Here is a 21,003-nt window from a genome sequence, read left to right as displayed (position 1 = left end):
GCAACAGAGAATATGCAGATGTTGAAAGGCTTGTGACTCACTTGAGTGGTCACATACAAGAGGGTTTAAGTGTAACTTGCCTTTTTGGTAATTGTGCAAAAACTTTTAATGTAAAGACATCCTTTTCATCTCACATTTCCAGGTGTCATAGAGGGTGGACTGTCACCCAGATAGCACCTGCACATATATGTGAAGTTGGACAGCCCTTACTAGGTGAAGGAGCACATGTAACAGAAAATGTAACTGAAAACACTGATGTGACTGATGCAGCCCAAAGCATTGATGTTGAGAATGATAACATTCAAGATGCCTATACAACTAATCTAGCTGTGTTTTTCTTGAGATTGCAGGCACAGTGTTTAGTTCCAGCATCTACAATTACAGGGATTGCAAATGAAATGAAAACCCTTCAGGATATTCAGCAGGAGTACACAATGGATGTTTTGTCTCAAGAACTTGAACAGTATGGTGTTCCAGCTGAGACATTTAGATGTCTTAAGCAAACTGTTTACAAGCAGAGTCCTATGTATGAAACCTTGAATGAAAATGGTTCATTATCTACACACCATAGAAGGCTGCAGTATTACAAGGCACACTATAACTATGTTCACCCTATGGAAGTCAAGCTTGGGTACAATGATAATGGGCAGAAGAAGCATTATCATTACATTCCAGTTCTGGAAAGCCTCACTGCATTGCTGAAAGAGGGAAATGCAGTTCAACAGAGTTTTAATTCTGTTTATGCTGCTGATGGTGGAATCTGTGATATTACAGATGGGCATGTCATTAAATCTAATGCCATGTTTTCTTCAGATCCATATTCTTTAAAGGTGATGCTTTTTAAAGATTCCTTTGAGGTGGCCAACCCTCTTGGATCTGCCAAGCGAAAGCACAAAATTTTAGCTGTCTTCTTAACCTTGGGAAATTTATGTACACACCACAGATCAGCTATTGACCACATACAGTTGGTACTGCTCTGTCTAGAGGAAGACTGCAAATACTTTGGTGTGGTTAAAGTTTTCAGTAAACTTGTGTCAGACTTGTGTGAGCTGGAGGTAAAGGGCATATCTTTTGAGGGGAAGCTGTATACGGGTACTGTTGCATGCATAATGGGAGATAACCTGGGCTCCCACATGATTGGTGGGTTTACAGAAGATTTCAGCTCTTGTGAGTATTTCTGTAGATATTGTCTTGTTACAAAAGATGACTTTAGGTCTAACTCACTCACAGTTGCCATGCATAGAGATCCTGTTGGATATAATGAATCTCTGAATTTTTTGGAGAGTCACCCTGATGTAACAATGCATCATGGAATTAAAGGCAACAGTGTTTTCAACAGATTACCTAACTTTCATGTTTGTCAGCCTGGACTGCCGCCATGTCTGGCACATGACCTTTTTGAAGGTGTTGTTGACTATGACATAGCACACTGCATGTTTGCAGTTCCTAATAAAAACCAACAAGTGGTTCAGCTATGAGTCAGTAAATGACAGACTTGGATCTTTTTCTGGTGAAAGTGGTGACAAACCAAATGCCATTTCCAACAAGGGAATAAAGCTTGGAGGCCATGCAGCCCAGAACAGGTGGCTGTTGAGGCTTTTGCCCATTTTGGTGCATGACAGAATTGAAGATGCTGACAATGCTGTATGGCTGCTTGTACTTCTTCAGAGGGAGCTGGTTGAATTTGTCCGTGCACCTGTGCTATCAGAGTCGCAGACTGCGTACATGAAGGTACTCGTCGACGAGTATGTGGAAATGAGGCAGGAGTTATTCCCACATGTAAATCTCAGACCAAAACACCACTATCTGCTTCACTATGCTGATTTGAGTTTACAGTTTGGTCCACTCATACATACGTGGACTATGCGCTTTGAAAGCAAGCATAGTTATTTCAAAAGGTGCATCAGGTCAAGTAAAAACTTCAAAAATGTGACCAAGTCTCTTGCTGATAGACATCAGTTGTACCAGGCTTATCAGAGTCATGGTGGCCTGTTCAGTCCACAGGTTCAGGTTTCCAACTCAACTACATTTTATCCAGATCTGTATGACGGTGGCATAAGAGCGGCAGTTGCAGACTTTGAAGTTACCTCAAGTAACTCAGTTGTGACAGATAAAGTTAAAGTCAGAGGTACTTCATATGAGAATGGTTTCCTTGTCCTAATGAGATACACCAAGAGACAGCTACAGTTAGGACAAATAGTAAGCATTGTTATTAAAAATGAAACAACTGTCATTCTTTTGCTGAGGGAGAAAAATGCCAGCTGGGTGCCAGAGCTTGGAGTCTATGAACTTGAGAAAAATTGTTCTGATAAGCTCATTTGCAAAAATATTGACAAGCTTGGTGATTTTTCTCCCCTTTCCTTTTATCAGAAAGGTGCAAGGTCCCTCCTCCCGCTTAAGCATATGCCACTATGGAGCTAGTAAAAGAGTTGGTTAAAAAAGCTATGCCATTGCTCAGCAATGATCTCATGGATTTACTCATGGCTCGACTGGAGGTGATTGGAGTAAACAGTGTAGATGACCTTAACTTTGTCAGGATTGAGGACGTCGATGGAATTCTACCACCCATTCAGTGTCGAAGACTGATTCAGGCTTTCAGTGTCTGTCTGTCTGTCTAAAAAGTCTATGGAAAATATTTTTCCAAAGAAAATGCTGCTACCAAAGCAAAGTTATGAATAGATTTGTGTATACCTTCCCCAGATTGTTGAGACTAAAATTATGTGTGTAAGTAACTTTAAAAACTGAGCTAATATTAATTTGTGTATTTCGTAGAGCAACAAGTTGGATTGGTGTCCATTTCAAGACTTTTGCCACAGAGTGACCATCAGCCCCAAACATCATCTCTAACTCCTGGTCCCATGGATTATTCCTCACGCTGTGAGCCATATGCTGTACCATGGCACAAAATGCCTTCCAACCTCATGCTTGCCTTGAGGGAAAAGAAGAGACCAAAGCCTAAAGAGAGAAGAGAACTTGTTCGCGTTATTATTGATGATGTCCTCTGTAAAGAAAATATACGACCTGGAAGAGCAAAGCTGTGAGAGATTGCAAGGCAGATTGTGCAGGAATATCCCTGCTCTTTTCAAGACAGAGAGCTCAGTGGAACTAAAATCATTGGAACACGATATGAGTCTTTGTTTATGCAGCTCGAAAACAGAGCTGAAAATGTTAGGAGGCCATTAACGGTCTGCTCAGCAAAGAAAAATGGCAGATGATGAAGCCAGAAAGAAGAAGCCTTCATGTTCAGATTGGTATGGATGTGTTGAGTGGCAGCCTGCAGTTGAGGACACAGAAGAACTAGAAATTAAGCAAGATGAGTTAAAAAGAGCCTTCAACACTGACCGTCTTCGGGAATCATCTGTTCGAAAACTGATGGCTGAAACATATTGCATCCAACGTGCAACTATAAACAAAGGAACTGCTGTAAATAAAATAGTGGATGAGTGGCCCTTCCTTTTTGAGGCAGTCCACCTTTTTGAGCACACACAGACTCTCCTTGGCTTTGCAGTTCAAACAAGGCTATCAGAAGAACTAACAACCAAAGAAAAGCCCATAAAAGAATTTCTTAACTTAAAAGGCATTGAAATACTGGAAGGTCCATTATCACTGATAGCTGGAATTGCAAAATACTTCAAGGAAAACCCTCACCATCTTATGTACCAAAATGAGGTGGGTTTAGACACTCCCCCCCAGTAGAAACACCATATTTTTAGTTGGTGATTACTTTTTTTTTTCTCTCCTTTGTGGCTTAATGTACTCAAACATAAAATATGCTTTTGCATGAAATGCCTTAAACTAAATGCAGACCAATCAATTGCATTGTCCAAGTAATGCTCACAATGACATTCCCTGTGTTTATTTTACAGCAACAGATTTGCACAGCTGATGGACTGAGCATCCCGTGCACCCCCTGCATCCTTGCTATGGGTTTGTAGTCTATATTACACACTTTCCAGTTGTCAAATCAGGGAATATTACCATCCAATGCATTAGCAGCATCACATTTGAGAGGGTTTGTTGTCTTCACACAGTATATAGACAACCAAATTGTTTGGAGTATAATTTTAAATAATTTAGAAGAACTAAGGAAGAATATTACCAAATGTGTCAAAATGAACAAATTGGAGTTAAACATTGTCAAAACTATATGCACTGAATTGGGTAACAGGAATGGTCTATAGATGAGATCTCAATTGAGCAGGTTGTTCAAATATCGTTATTAGGTTTTTTCATTTTGTGTTGGTTTTTTATTTATTAAATAGGTCTTTATCTTGGTCTAGTCATAATAATAATAATACATTGGATTTATATAGCGCTTTTCAAGGCACCCAAAGCGCTTTACAATGACATTATTCATTCACGCTCACATTCACACCCTGGTGGAGGCAAGCTACGGTTGTAGCCACAGCTGCCCTGGGGCAGACTGACAGAAGCGAGGCTGCCATATCGCGCCATCGGCCCCTCTGGCCATATCTATATGGTATATGTTTTCATCTCTGTTGTGATTGATGTCATCTGCTCACCTATTCACACATTTGGTCCTGTGCTGCTGAAAAACATGTAAACCAAAAAATGTATTACTTTATTATTATTGCTATTATTTTAATTAACTAAATTATAGGCATGTCTTTTGTTATTCATACACATAGCTATTGTAAAAACTATGCCACATTTCCTTTTGCTAAGTACTGGTTTTAGTCATGATCATGTGACATGGCAATTGACATGTGGGCTGTTATGAAGACAACTCTTTTATACAGATTGGACATGAAACGCTATATTATTAAAGCTAATTTACATTACAGATACCTACTCTAAAATAATGGCACAAATTTAATACTATCCATGAAGTTGGATTTTAAAAAATGTGTTTAAAGTTTTTAGAGCAGGTCACCTAAGAGAGACACTTGTGGAATTTAACCTGGTTGTGATTGTTTTTATGATATTAGTATAACGCTAATGTTGTTTTGATGTATATTTTTAACATGGACCTCCAAGAAGACGCTGTTTTAGGTCGCAACTAATGGGATCCTAATAAGCAAATGTATATGGCCATTCGTGATTGTCTTTAGTAATGCTGATGTCTTGACCTGACAACGTGACCAGCGATTCAAGGTAGCTGTTGACCAAGAAATTGTAAACGACCACATCAACTCCCCTATTGTGGCTCTGGCGTACACTTTTGCTTTGTTTTATGTCTTGAACATAAAATACCCAAAAGAGATGTCACATACCCTGGAGTTCCTTCAAAGGTAAGCACTTTGTATCATATACGATGCTGCTCAACCAGTGAAAAATCAGTCTTGGAGATTCTGAACAAACTGTTAGAAACGTAATCCTTGAGGATAGCACAAGGGTCTGATGTCTTTATAGAACAACATACTTGGCAGGTACACCACAGGTTCATGTGCTCAGCTTCACACTGAGTATATGTGACAGACATGTCAGGGGCTGCGTCTGTGACCCAGCATTTTGAGTTTATTTTTGTATTTGTGATTTCTTATGTTATATTGCAACAGTGTCAAGTTCTTTTCAAGTTGCGAAAAATTCCCGTATGTGTTCTCGCTCCGCCTGTTTTATCAACCATGCATCGGCGGTGACTTGTGTGCACTTCGTACAGCTAAATATCACAGAATGCATTTGGTACAAAACCCAAACCCAGCAATGGCGGAGGAGAGCGGCTAAAAACTTTTAAATAATACTCTTTCTGGGTCACAAAACAAACTTTCAGGTTATTTTCAAGCGAGAATGTAGCTGTGTAAGCTTCAAATATCTGCTTGATTTATCAAGATACCATATTTCCAAATTCTCCGACGTTTTCGGAGACATCCGTTTCCCACCAGCTCTATAGCAGACTGGGAGGCCGAGGATTACTAGATCCAGCAAGAACAGCAGACTCCTGGCACATTGTTTTCACACACACCCCTCCCCCCGCGGTCTTTCGCTATTCAGGTTAAACATGATATATAAGTCTCTTAGATAACTTCAAAATGTTAATGTTTGGTTTATTTCAGTGTTTTATTTGTTCCTGAGTAAATCAGTTTGGCTGAGATTAAAATTAAGCTTCATAACATATTAATCACAGTTAAATTAAGAGCGGACGGCAGTAAAAAGCAAGTTATGGCCAACTCCACCAGTGGATTCTGACAGCGTGGAAAAGTGTGAAAACATCCACGATCACCAACGGATTTCGAAGGGCTGGACTGCTGCATGATGGAGAGGAGGACACCGCCATGGCCCTTCAGAGGGTGTTTGACTCTGACACTGACAACGAGGATTTCTTTGGTTTTGAAAGTGACAACGAAGGAGAGAAGCGGAGAGTGGATGACGAAGCCATCCCACCGATAATGTGACCCAGCTAAACACAGAAAATAAAAAAATAAAAGAGTCCGTTATCGATCTACAAGCCCGTAGCATGCGAGACAACCTTGTGTTTTCTGGTATTCCAGAATCTGCCGGAGAGGACGTGGAAGCAACGGTGAAAGGCCCCGGTCTGGATGGGCCTGGGCTCCCTTGCCTTGGTAGGTGCCGAAGGACGGGGGTGCCTACTGGGGTCAGCGGGGGAGCTTGGGCCTCAGTAAAAAGACAGATTTGATCGACATGAGCTGTCACACAATTTTACACAGAAAAAGAAGTTCATGAACTTTTGCCCCTCCCTTCTTTTCCTCCCCATCCCCGGCTGCCTCCCTCCTCCCGCTCCACCACACCCACCCACACAAGTAGGGCCTTGGGGTGCGGGTGTGTCATCAGGGTGCAGGGGAGGCACCCCCTCCCTCTGTCCCGTTCTGGCCACCTCTGCCTCAATTTTATTCCACAACTTAGACATCCACATTACTCACAGAAACTTCCGGCGCCCCCCCCCGTGCGGCAGCCTGTTACAGCAGCTCTGCTCATTCTGAGTTTCTTTCTTATCTTTTTCTTCTCGTAATATTTTATAACTAACGTATTAGTAATTAGACTCTGCAACCATGTTCTACCGTTTTGTGCTAGTTCTGGTCGTTTTTCTTAGTTTTTTTCTACTTTTTTTACCCGTGTCTGGGGACCCAGAGCAGGGATTCTTTGTTTACAGTAAGGATCAGCTGTTAGCGCTACGTCCCGCAGCTGTACTGCCGGCGGACAGACCCGACATTCCCAGCGAGCTGAGGAGGAAAAGACGGGGTGTCGTGCTGGGAAGGAGCGCCGTCGCCCGAGAAGGAGACATTATCGACCATCTCTTCCTTCTGTAATTATTGGAAATGTAAGATCTTTGCCCAATAAGATGGATGAGCTCACGTCGCTAACCTGGTCACAGAGGGAGTACCGGCAATGTAGCATCATGATGCTAACAGAGCCGTGGCTAACACCGTTAACTCCGTACATGAGCGTGACACTACCGGGATTCCAGCTGCTGCAAGCGGACAGGATGAGAGACAGCGGTAGGAGGAAAGGAGGGGGACTGGCAGTGTTTGTGAATGACAGATGGTGTAACCCTGGGCACATCACTGTAAAAGAACAACTCTGCAGCAGAGACATTGAGCTGTTAGCCGTTAGCATGCGTCCGTACTACCTGCCCCGGGAATTCTCGGATGTTATCGCGATAACAGCGTATGTCCCCCCCCTCGGCCAACGCGGATGCAGCCTGTGACTCTCTCCACTCTGTGGTCAGCAGACTGCAAACACAATCTCCGAGAGCCCTTCTCATAATATCAGGGGACTTCAATCATGCCTCACTGGACTCCACACTGCCTACCTTCACCCAGTATGTGACCTGCCCAACCAGAGACAATAAAAACACTGGACTTACTGTATGCCAATGCAGAAGAGGCATACAGTTCATCACCTCTCCCTCCCCTGGGCAGATCTGATCATAACCTGGTGCACCTTGTCCCTGTGTATGAGCCCTTAGTGCGCAGGGAGCCACCAGCACAGTACAGAGATGGTCGGAGGAGAGCGAGGAGGCTCTTAAGGATTGTTTTGAGTCCACTGTGTGGGAGGTGATCTGTGACGACCACGGAGAGGACATCGACAGCCTTACTACATGCATTACTGACTATATTAATTTCTGTGTGGATAACACTGTACCTACCAGGACTGTACGGTGTTTCTCCAACAACAAACCTTGGATTACGCCAGAAATTAAAGCTGTCCTCAAGCAGAAGAGGAGGGCCTTCAAATCCAAAGACAAAGAGGAGTTGAAAAGGGTGCAGAGAGAGCTGAGGGGACTGATAAGGAATGGGAAGGACAGCTACAGGCAGAAGATGGAGAACCAGCTTCAGCAAAATAACGTTGGTGAAGTCTGGAGAGCCCTCAGAACCATCTCAGGCCACAAACATCAGAACTCTCTGCCTGGGAGGGATGTGAGGTGGGCAAATGAACTGAATCATTTCTTCAACAGATTTGATTCAGCCATGAGGCAGTCTCCAACATTGGCTGCAGACTCACCCACCCCCACTGCTGCTGTTCCACCTCTGACACTTCACACCTCCTCTATTCACCCTGCTCACCCCTCCCCACCCCCAACAACAGCATCCAATACACACTCAACACAAGGCTCCAGCCTGTCTCTCTCAACCACCCAGGTTAGGCGGGAACTGAGGAGGATTAAAGCCAAGAAGGCAGCGGGTCCAGATGGCATCAGCTCGAGGGTCGTCAGGTCCTGCGCGGACCAACTGTGTGGGGTGATGGAGCACCTCTTCAACCTGAGCCTGAGGCTGGGACGAGTCCCACAGCTCTGGAAAACCTCCTGTGTTGTACCAGTGCCAAAGACTTCGCCTTGTGAGCTCATCACTGGACCCACTTCAGTTTGCCTACCAGCCTGGCATTGGAGCGGATGATGCAGTCATTCACCTCCTACATCGTTCCCTCGCTCACCTGGAGACCGCTGGGAGCACTGTGAGAATCATGTTCTTTGATTTCTCCAGTGCCTTCAACATCATTCTTCCCTCGGTTCTGAAGGACAAGCTGGAGAACTCTGGAGTGGACCATCACCTCACTACCTGGATTCTGGACTACCTCACCGACCGACCACAGTATGTGAGGACTCAGGGCTGTGTGTCGGACAGGGTCGTCTGCAGTACGGGGGCCCCACAGGGAACGGTTCTGGCTCCGTTCCTCTTCACCATCTACACTGCAGACTTCTCCCACAACTCCACCCAGTGCTTCCTGCAGAAGTTCTCTGATGACTCTGCTATAGTCGGCCTCATCACTGATGGGGACGACAAGGAGTACAGAGGACTAACCCAAGACTTTGTGAACTGGTGCCAGCTGAACTACCTCCAGATCAACGCCAGTAAAACCAAGGAGCTGGTGGTAGACTTCCGCAGGCACAAACATCCTCCACTGCAACCACTGAACATCCAAGGTATGGACATTGAGGCTGTGGACAGCTACAGGTACCTTGGTGTTCATCTGAACAACAAACTGGACTGGACTCATAACTCAGACAGGAAAGGGCAGAGCAGGCTGTACCTGCTGCGGAGACTCAGGTTGTTTGGAGTGGAAGGCCCACTCCTGAAGACCTTCTATGACTCTGTGGTGGCCTCAGCCATCTTTTAACGGTGTGGTCTGCTGGGGAGGCAGCATCTCGGGGACAGGAAGAGACTGAACAGGCTGATCCGCAGGGCCAGCTCTGTTCTAGGATGCCCTCTGGACCCAGTGGAGGTGGTGAGTGACAGGAGAATGGTGGCTAAGCTTTCATCCCTGTTGGACAACATCTCCCACCCCATGCATGAGACTGTGACAGCACTGAGCAGTTCCTTCAGTGGGAGACTGCGGCACCCACGGTGTGGGACGGAGAGATTTCGCAGGTCTTTCCTCTCCACTGCTGTCAGACTCCACAACAAAGACTTCAACTGATCAAACACACACACATCCACAAATGTGCAATAACACTAATGTGCAATAATCTTTTCTGGCATCGTTGTATTTTTACTCAGTTGTATATAGCATTTGTATTCTATTTTTATCTTATTGTATATTTTATTCTATTTTATTCTACTGTATATAGTATTTTATTTTATTCTATTCTGTACAGTTGTGTACTGTATTTATTCTTATTTTATTCTAATTTTTGCTTCATAACTTTTGCACTGTCCACTTCCTGCTGTGACAAAACAAATTTCCCACATGTGGGACTAATAAAGGTTATCTTATCTTATCTCACACTCTCATAACACATACATATAGGGCCTTGAGGGTGGGCACGTTAACGGCGTCCAGAGGACGGTCTGTGTATTCAACCCCACCTCTGGCGCCAGTGCCCACCTCTCAATTTTAAATCCATGTAGACATTGAGGGTTCTCGGGAGGGGCCGTGCTAACACCTGCTGCTCTCTGGCAGCAGCACCATGCCCTCCCGTGTTTTAAATGCACTTTAGAACAACATGCAGCAACACTACACATGAGCAAGAGGAGGGAGGTTTGGGGTCTTCACACACCCCCGTTCTCTGCTGGACATCGGGGCTGGGAGGAGGCGTTGGCCGTCCGATTGGGATCTGGGATGCGGGGCCTCCCTGCTGCTGCGGAGCCTTGGGCAGTCTGCTTGCCTCCACCCCGGGGGAAAGGGTAACATCTCCTGGGTCTAGGTGCCGTTTCCCCCTCTGGGGGCGAGGGTACCTCGACCCGGGGTATAGAGTATGTTTGGGGAGTGTGATTGTGTGTACATGTCCATTTATGTCTATCCTTACGTTGGGTGAGTGCTGAGTATTTGTATGTGTGTGCATGAGGGTGGGAATGCATGTTTGTGTCTGTGTGTGCCTGTTTGTCTGTGTCTATATGTCAGGTCGGGTCTTAGACTCCACCTCTCTGGGAACTCCCAGGCCCTTCAAAGTATGGAGGCCTATCTCCCCTCACCACACTCCCTGCCGGTGACTGATGCCCTCAGGGGTCGGTGCGTTGATGGTTCTTGGTGTCCGGGGCTGGGCGCTCATGTACCAGCTCAATCCCGGTGGCTACTTGGCGGGGCCTGGCGCCTGTTGCTCGGTCAGGCCTCTTCCGGGGAGTAGGGGGCCCTCGGGCCTCCGGCTCGGTTCAACTCAGGCACAGCTGGCTGCCAGCAGAGCCGGCGGGCACGCCAGTGCAGCCCCTCTGGTTTCTGCTCTGTGGCTACTGGGTGACCCCTCATCTGGGGCTCTCCTCAGCTCTTCCCAGGAGGGTGGCACGGATGCCCCTCCAGTGGTCCTCCTTGGGCTCTCGCACTCTGGGGCCTCTGGATGTCTGGTGCCTGGATCTCCCCTATGCCTGCTTTATGCCCTGGGGGACGGGGCTATGGCTCTCTACACCCTCTAGCAGACCGTTACATGGGGAAACCTTTTGAATACAAGCGCGCTGATCCACACAGGTGCGCACACGGGTGTTCGCTGTTAATAGACATAAACTACACCTTTCTTGACTGCTACTTCAAAGCACATTGTGCACTGTCGGTCCTTCGTGCTGCAGAACAACATTCAATATTTAGATTAATGCAATGGTGTTGTGTTTAGTATGTTGCTCTGTTTTTCTTTGCTTAATTAACCAAGTCAGAGATGTCTATCTATTCACAATTTGTTAACTGAGTTAGGCCGTCCAGCCCATGCTTCCCAGAACTCCACGCTCCCTCCCGCAACCGGCGCATCTTGTCCGCACTCGAAAGCCGCGGCGTCTGATCTTCTGAGCCAGACAGGGTGAGTCTCTCTACGTTCTCATAATTCTCAGTTGTTAAACTATCGTTTTTATTTACCATGACTGACTTTTTTCTTTTTACTCTCTAATTGTTAGGTGTAGGCATTAAACGCCTCACGGCATTCAATACTGTGAGCGCACGGACCAAGACAGGGAGCTAGAGGAGGACCTGGACAAGGCACAGCCGACAGCAACTTGTTTCTCTGGCTCTTCGAGCAGTATGTCTCATTGTTGAATTGTCCTTGATGAAATCAGAAATAAATAAGCTGTTTGGTTTTTTAAACATTCATTCTCAAAGAGAAACCCTGAAAATGTAATGCGTAGAATATTAGCATCAAAAGGTTACAGTGGATGGAATAGCGATGGTGAATTCATCTGTAGAGAGAACCTGATACCAGGAAGTCATATGCGTGTTAAACCAGCCCGCTGGAGCTTGGAAGGACCTTGGCGGACTTAAAAATTTCCCTCTCCACAATCGGCAACACATCAGCTCAAAGGTAATAGCAGAGCTTAACAATTCACCGGAAACCTGAGAATACCAGGCATCATCAGAGGAAGATATTATTCAGGAAAAAAAAGAAAAAGAAAAAAAAGAAAAGAAAAGCAAGACAATTGCCTTATCACTGACTTGGTTAAATTTCTGATGTAATCTAACCAATAAAAACATGTTTGTTTGTTTTTTTAAGTTAATTCTCTGTCCAGCTTTTGTTCAATGAAAATACGTTACACAATTTTTCCAAAAACATTTTACTGTTTATTAAAAAATATTTTTTTTAACACAACTATTATTAAAAGTTTTCACAGAGCATGAAGTTTGGTTAAAACTGCTAGCTTAACATGTTAATACACATCTGATAAATCATTTTACAAGACAGACCTTGCCATCATTCTTCTTTTGATTAGACCCATACAAAGCAAGTACAAAAAAAACAAAAAAAACAAAAAAAAAAGTCTACAGTGCTGACCACATGACTTGCAGCTCTTTGATGGAAAGATACTCAATCAGCATGCTTTTTCAAAAATGCTACAATGCTTTTGGGGTAGAATGTATAATCCGGTGGGAATCCAAACGAATCATAAAAGCAGGCACCTCCATCTTCATTTAAGGCAGTGGTTCCCAAACTTTTTTTGCAAGGCCCCCCTTTGTTTTACAAGAAAAATGTTCGCCCCCCCCCCCCCAACATTGCTATCAATACATTTTTCAAAAAAATGCCTCTGTGCAAAATGGGTTTAAAAACAAACAACTGTAGGATACTGTTTGTCCGTGATTTAGACGGGGGGGACAAATTGTGGCAGGATCAGCCTGATATTATTTGTATCCCACTGTAACTTTACTCCTGACATTTTGGAGATGTTAGCTCTTTATACAGTAGTTAGTCATTACAAGTGTTTGTGAACTAAAAATCAAGAATGTGGGATACTGGTTGTCCGTGATTTCAACAGCCCAGCGCGTGCTCCCAACACAGGGAAAACCAATTATGCAGGGGAGACCTACCTTGGCAGTTGTGCAGGTGAAGCCAAAGGGAAGATATGCTTCACCATATTTTCTAGTCTTTGGCTTAGAATGAAGTTGGTTTGGAAACATATTCAGCGATGCTTCATCTCCTGCTTTGCTAGCATGGGCGCCTACACAAACGCAGTGTCCAAGCATTGTTTTTTTTCAAGCTTTTTCATACCCCCCCTGCAATGGCTCTGCGCCCCCCTAGGGGGCGTGCCCCACACAGGTCTGATTTAAGGAAATGGCCAACCAGTGAATTCCCAGTTTATTATTGGGATCTGCATTAATGATCAGATATGCAGGTCAGAGAGGGATATTATACCCCTTATGTCAAACCGAGTGATTTATGACCCTAGGAAGTAATAAAGGAAGTTATAAAACATATGGTATCCATAAAATTATGATATTAACAAAATTATATTAATAAAATTATATTTCATAACTCATTAATTTTCAAAAAATTATTTCATTATTAAAAAACAATACACAATTTTTATCATCAATAGCATTTTTCTCATTTTAGGCCCCCCCCCCCAAAAAAAAAATATATATATATATATATATATACACACACATACATACATATGCGCGATCTGTTCTGGTCCAGGGCGTGCGTGAAGGACAATGTGTTAAACCACAGTAAAAGTGCTTAGTTAAACTTGTGCTTTTGTAACGTTCAGTATGGCGAGACATACAGGTTGCATGCCCCGGTGGAAAACTTTATTTCAATTTATTTGCATTTGATTCTCATTTTCCTTGTTCGGATTAAACAAAGTCTGATTCACAAACTCTCGTGATCTCCCCCCCCCCAAAAAAAAAAAAAACAAACAACCCCAAGCATAAGCGCACCGCGGCTTGGACGTAACCTGAAACCTTAGGCAATTCAACAGGAAAAACATCCCTCCGGCTTCTCCCCAACTCACACCGCTCCTAAACCCCATACGATAACTTGATAGGGACTCCCTCTATCCCCCAAAACCTTGTGTGCGATAACAGAGGAAACCCTTAAAAAAAAAAAAAAAAAACCCTTTGTCTTTTTTCTTCAAACGATCCCTCTTTCTCACATCCAGCGCACAGCCTAAATTCCAGGATAGCTTCGGAGCCCGGCCGCTGCAGCCCTTGCATTCCTCGAGCCTTCAGCTCATTCTACCCCACCGCCGAGCCCTCAGGCACATCTGGCTACCCCGCAACCGCCGAGCCCTCCGCCGCATCTGGCTACACTGCCTTCGGCCAGCCCACCACCAGATCTGGCCGCTATGCTTCCAGAGACTCCGCCACCGTCATTCCCTCAAGGATGGAACTTGCCCAGCCACCCGCAACTCTCGGCTGGCAATCCCCAGACCAGACCCCCGGCAACTCTTCAGGGTCCAGCGGCTCACTTAAGCCCAGGAGCTCTGAGGTTTGGGCAATCCTGTCTGCCGAGCTCTTTTCCAAGAGCCCGAAGACAACGCTCCCCACCCCGGCGAGAGCCGTGGACAGCCTTCGGCCGTGGATGATGACGAGGCGGCAAGTCTGCTCCCCACCGCTGTTTTGGAACTTACTAAATTAACGGTAAAATACATAATTTGCTAATCCAGAAACACCGGCAAGATGTCTGTCAAGGATGTGAGATCTCCCACCCCTCACAGAGACGACGTTCTTGTCTTTTCCCGTTAGAAAAATATTACTTTTTCCCGGTACTATGATGAACTCTGTAAAAGATTCTGGAATGGGCATTTCACCAGCACATTGCTGCAAATTTTGCAGCTGGAGACTTTGCACCACCAGCAGCTCAAGTCAGAGGCGTTGCTCAGGCATATCTCTTTGAGCTCAGAGACGCCCGCGACAGAGGGCACTCTGCAAGAAATCTATGCCAGCGTCACGGAGGTGACCAGGACAGTAATTCACAAAGTGCTCTAGGAGAAATACACACTGTGGATCGACTAGTAATCCCTCTCACCTTATATTTATGAATACCCACTAATTTTATCTTCTAAACCAGGGGTGGGCAATTCCAGGCCCAGAGGGCCCTGTCCTGCAGGTTTTAGATCTCACCTTGGGTCAACACACCTGAATCACATGATTAGTTCGTTACCAGGCCTCTGGAGAACTTCAGGACATGTTGAGGAGCTAATTTAGCCATTTAAATCAGCTGTGTTGGTTCAAAGACTCATCTAAAACCTGCAGGGACATTGGCGCTCGAGGCCTGGAGTTGCCCACCCCTGTTCTAAACTACGCTGTTTTATTCCTTTTCTTTATTTCTTTCTTCTTTTCCAGAAAGCAAGGAGAAATTAAAATGTTGATTTTTCATTTGAACCATCATTATGGTCAAGATGGAAATCTGATATTTAAATCAATGTTGAATCAGCATCCAAATACTGCTGTGCTGAAACCTTAGGTTGAATAGTAATGACTTTGGAATACTTAGTTGAACCAGGTGACATGAAATGAGTAAATAAAAACAAACAAACAAACAAACTATTTCTAGTAGACCAAGCAGCTGCTATCACTTGGACTATTCCGTACCACCCCTCTCACTGTGGTACATTCCATAAGGTTACATTTTAGTGGACCTATGCTAGGGGCAACAGTCACTACAGCACTGCACATCGGTCTCTATCAGGTAGGTCTTTATTCAAGTCGGATTTTGAAAAATGTGAATATTTGTTAATGTTAACCTTGTTCTTATAGCAGAGTTTTCATGCTAGTTTCAGTTTTCATACATAATATTTTTACAAAGGACGCACTTCATAGACAACACAAATCAGAATAAAGAAAATTTCCATGTGAAAAATTCATGTCTTTCTGTTATACATGTAGCATACAGCTACAAAGACATACAAGTAGCCAAATTGTGACATGCTAAGGTTAATTGCCACGGTTTCCGCAGAACACACACACACACACACACACACACACACACACACACACACACACACACACACACACACACACACACACACACACACACACACACACAGAGAGAGAGAGAGAGAGCACACCAGAAGATAACTGTTCAATTTTAATGTAAGGACTGTTTGTTGGGCTTTTAGGTGGTTTAACATGTTAAAATTGCATGTGCCATTCTCCTCATTTTTAAATCACTTTTAAGTTTTTTTTTTTGGCGGGGGGGTGGAAGCAAAGTTTGTGTGGATGTTTTGTTGTTGTTGTTCTTTGTTTTCTCATACTGTCAAAATAAACTAAAGTGATATGCAGAGTTTTTCCCCTCTCTCACTCTTTGTATTTACAGTGCAAACAAGATGGAGAGAAACGTTGTCTATTGCCTGCTTTGTAAAAAGCCCCAACAGTCCATTTGCACACACCTGAGCAGAGTGTGCTTGAAAAAGACCACAGGAATGTGAGGAAGAAGCTTCCAGAGCCATTGCTTCACAGAAGCGGTTTTCTACTGAAGGTAGAGTCTGGAACTTCTCACAGCTGGAAGGATGAAGAATCTTGCATTAAACTCTGCACTCACCTTCAAACACGTGGCTTTATCACTGACAGTCCCCAAGCGTGCCCGACAGTTGTGCCAACAGCGAGGTATGATGACCTTATTGCCACTTCCACGTATTGGATGACACATACACTTTCAATAGTCTTACCCTCTGTCACATTTGCAATAGGTCTGATAAGAAGGAAATTCTTGCCGTGGCCAAGGACATTGAATATCTCCACGCAAGACTTTCAGGCGGTGATTGCCTACCCACATTTACAATGACTATGTTCAGACAGTACTGCGAGGCCATCCTGATTCTACAACATGGACTGACAGCAAATGCTGTTCAAGAACTTTGTGTAAGTGCCCCGGCAACAATAAAAGTGCATGATAAGTGAAATGACAGTTGATGTAAGTATGTATTTCTTTAAGCTCCAACACCCCCCCCCCCACACACACACACACAGACACGTAGAGGACTGGATGGTGCGGAAAGCAGTAGCTGATGGTGTTGAGCTGAGTTCCACAGCATTCAGTGGTAACTTGAGGATAACCAGCCAGGAAGAACAAGTCGTTCATTCTCAGCAGCGACTCTTCTTACTCCATAGCAGACCTTCCCAAAGTGTGGGGGCGGGCCCCGCGCCCTCCCTATGAAAAGGGAAAAAAAACAAAAACCCACGCTTGGACACTGCTAGCACGGGGCGCCCACACAAATGCAAAGCAGGAGATGAAGCATAGCTGAATACGTTTCCAAACCAACTTCATTCTAAGCCAAAGACTAGAAAATATGGTGAAGCATATCTTCCCTTTGGTTTCATCTGCACAACTGCCAAGGTAGGTCTCCCCTGCAGAATTGGTTTCCCTTGCGTCGGGAGCACGCGATGGGCTCTTCAAATCACGGACAAACAGTATCCCACATTCTTGATTTTTAGTTCATAAACACTTCTCATAATGACTAACTACTCCTGACATTTTGGAGATGTTAGCTCTTTGTACAGTAAAGTTACAGTGGGATACAAATAATATCAGGCCATTCCTGCCACGATTTGTTCCCTCTGTTCAAATCACGGACAAACAGTATCCCACAGTTGTTTATGTTTTTGAACCCATTTGCACAGAGAGGCATTTTTTGAAAAATGTATTGATAGCAATGTTGAATATTATTACACAGGAAAAAAAAAAACAACTACACGTAAAATAATTACACAGTGACGCCTCTGCCTTTCTAAATAGACAGTAACTGTGAGGGACAGTAACTGCGTGTGTGTATGTAAGAGTTTAAAAACTGAAGATAGTCAGATTAACAGTATTGTCTCTGCCATTCTGCAGTTCATCTCATGTAAACAATAACGTGGCGCACAGCGTGACGTGAAAAAAGGCACATACCTTTGACATTGTGTGACGAACTCTGTATTCCTCGTCCACATGTAAACGCAAAAAAAGGAGTTTAAAAAAAATAAATAAATAAATCTCAGTTTTTGGTGATTCGAAACGCCGTTTACGTGTGAACGAAACAGCTGCATTTTCAAAAATACCCGTGTAGGTGTGGCCGTAGCATAAAAGTTTATTTTCTTACTACCTGTAATTTATTGCAGATTACTTGTATTTGCTTAATTGTTTACTAAATGTTTGAGGTGTGAAATAAACCGCAACGGAGCAAAATATGGGTGTGTGTGGTTGGAGGATGTGTTTGTGTGCGCGGGGGGGGACATTTTTCTTGGAAAACAAAGGGGGGGCCTGGCAAAAAAAAGTTTGGGAACCACTGCTCTATAGGTACCTTGTGAATTGATTTTATGAGATATTTAGCATTGATTCCTTTTTTCTCTGGAGTTGTTGGACTGCTATTTTAGGAACATCTGTGCAGTGTCCTTGCAAAATTCACAAGAGTTTAATGTTATGGCCCCCTTACACTCAGCGACGCTATTAGCCTTATGGCGCCTCAAAATGCCCATTACCGTCTGAATATTCTAGGCGCCTCATTGTTTGTAAGAAAAGTGTCCGTGTCCCCCGCTGTGTGCGTAGGTGACGCATCCACTCTCATGCATGCCAAAGCGTTGTATCCGATATCACGGATTAATGTAAAAACATTTTCAATACCCGAGAATTCGCGGATATCACATCATGAGAATCTGTTTCTGGGTTCACTGCCCCGATATCTTGTCATAGGCATGGTAAACCACGAAGCTTTTACAGGGCGATATGATTTATGCCCTTTCAATTTCCAGCATAACAATTTAGGAGTTCTTGGCTTTATGTCACGAGAGCAAACAAATACCAGCCAAAGTTTTTCAACCCAATTTTGGTGAGAATCACTCCGTCTGAGAGTTTTAGAGCCTGTACACAGCTACCGGGAGAAACCTGAAAGATCTATCGTTGTGCATTGACAGACAGGAATTTCAACAAGGATATACTTTGTGTTCAATATGAGTCCTTCAGATGACAGCCAAGCTTTATCACCGAATATAAATGGCAATTTGAGACTTGAAATGCGCTTCAGAGTCCCGCTGCATCACACAACGATGCTGATTGTTTTTGTTATGATACAATTCTCGAGATCAATTCCAAAAGACAAGTTTTGGTTGATTATTACTGATAGGTTTCAGGTTTGTTTTTTTTGGTTTTTTTATTGAATCCTGAACAATCAGTTGGAGAGTATCATGAGGCTGCTTGTCGGTGACAGGTGTTTTGGAGTATATGCAGAAGATGAATTATTATTACGTTCGATTAAACGGCCGGCATATCTGATTTTAAATACAGATCCAAGGAACAAACCTGGAACTCATTGGCTGGCGATTTCATTAGATGAAGATGGAGATGCCAGTTTTTATGATTCGTTCGGATTCCCACCAGATTATCCATTTTACCCCAAAAAGCATTGTAACGTTTTTCAAAAAGCATGCTGATCGAGTATCTTTCCATCAAAGACAGCTACAAGCCACACTGTCTACAGTATGCGGTCAGCACTGTATATTTTTCTTAGCCCAGAGATGGCGTGGATAGACTTATGATGATGTACTTGCTTTATATAGCTCTAATCAAAAGAAAAATGATACCATGGTGTCGTGTTTTGTAAAACGATTTATCAGATGTGTATTAACATGTAAAGCTTTTAATGATTGTCACTTGTGTTAAAAATTATTTTTTTAATAAAGACTAAAATGTTTTGGGAAAGAGTGGTGTAATGTGTTTTTGTTCAATAAAAAACACGAGATAATCACCTTTAAAAAAATAAAAACTTTTATTTGGTTTTGATTACATTGATTACACCAGAAATTTAACCAAGTGAGTGATAATGCAATTGTCTTGCTTTTCTTTTTTTCTTATCAATAACATCTTCCTCCGATGATGTTTGGTATTCTCATGTTTCTCTTGAATGTTTGAGCTCTGCCATTTCTCTTCTAGCTGATAAGTTTCCAATAGTGGACAGGGATATTTTTAGGTCCGCCAAAGTTCATGCAAACCAAGTCCAGCCTGTTGGTTTGATGGTTGTCCTAGAGCTTGCTAAAAACTTCATCAAGTCGAGCATATGACTTCCTGGTATAGACTTTTGTCTATGCAGCAATTCACCATCCTCAGTCCATCCGCTGTGACCTTTTGATGCCAATATTCTACGCATTAGATATTCAGTGTTTCTCTTTGAGCGAGGGTTTACGTTGGTTAAAACTTCATGCAAAACTTTATCCGCACTTCCCTACTGTTCCCCCTCCTCGCTCTCTTCCTGCTCGTAGTGGCGCCCATCATATTACCTGTCACTTAGTCTCCCCTCATGCTCAGCGGGGAGCCTTAGTGTTATTTGCTTGCTTTCATCCAGTTTGTTTCTCAAGTACGAGATACTTTTGTAAAAGCATATTGTACTTTTTGATTTTCTCATCAGGGTTTAAACCCTAAGTTTCTAATACCCGTCTCATTTCGTTATCCAAATCATCCTCAGCTTTGTCTCCGATGCTTGTCCGAGAGGCATTTGCATGCGTTTCATGTAAGCGTCTGATCTGCTCGGGCGAGATCAAATACATTTTCTGCATTTTTATTTGCGAATGGCGCCTATAGCTAAATCCGCAACGATGGGTAGCACGGTGAGGAGTGGTAACAGGAAACCACCTTTTTGAGTCATTAACTACTTCTTCCAGCCTCCATCCCGTCTGTTGGCCATCTGTCTGATTTTCTCTTTATGCTGTTTCACTCTCTTATGTTGGCATTGTGTGAGTGGAATATTTCCCTTTAAAAGATTCATACAAATCTCGCATACAGCCTGAATAAAATCAGGTGAGCATTCTTCTAAAATAACCTTACGAATTTTTGGTGAGCTTGTGGTTAGTGTTTTCAGCAAAGCAAAGTTTCTTCTCAATCTTACAGACATTGTTTCTCTTATTTTTTCCTGGCTAAGAAAACACAGCTGTTCTGACGGTAGTATCCCGGATCTCAGCCTGAGCTGCTCTGGACAGGACAGGGTTAGA

The sequence above is a fragment of the Oreochromis niloticus genome, linkage group LG23 (genome assembly GCF_001858045.2).
Source record: "Oreochromis niloticus isolate F11D_XX linkage group LG23, O_niloticus_UMD_NMBU, whole genome shotgun sequence".
NCBI classification, from domain to species: Eukaryota; Metazoa; Chordata; class Actinopteri; order Cichliformes; family Cichlidae; genus Oreochromis; species Oreochromis niloticus.
Note: the sequence above shows the minus strand (reverse complement) of the source record.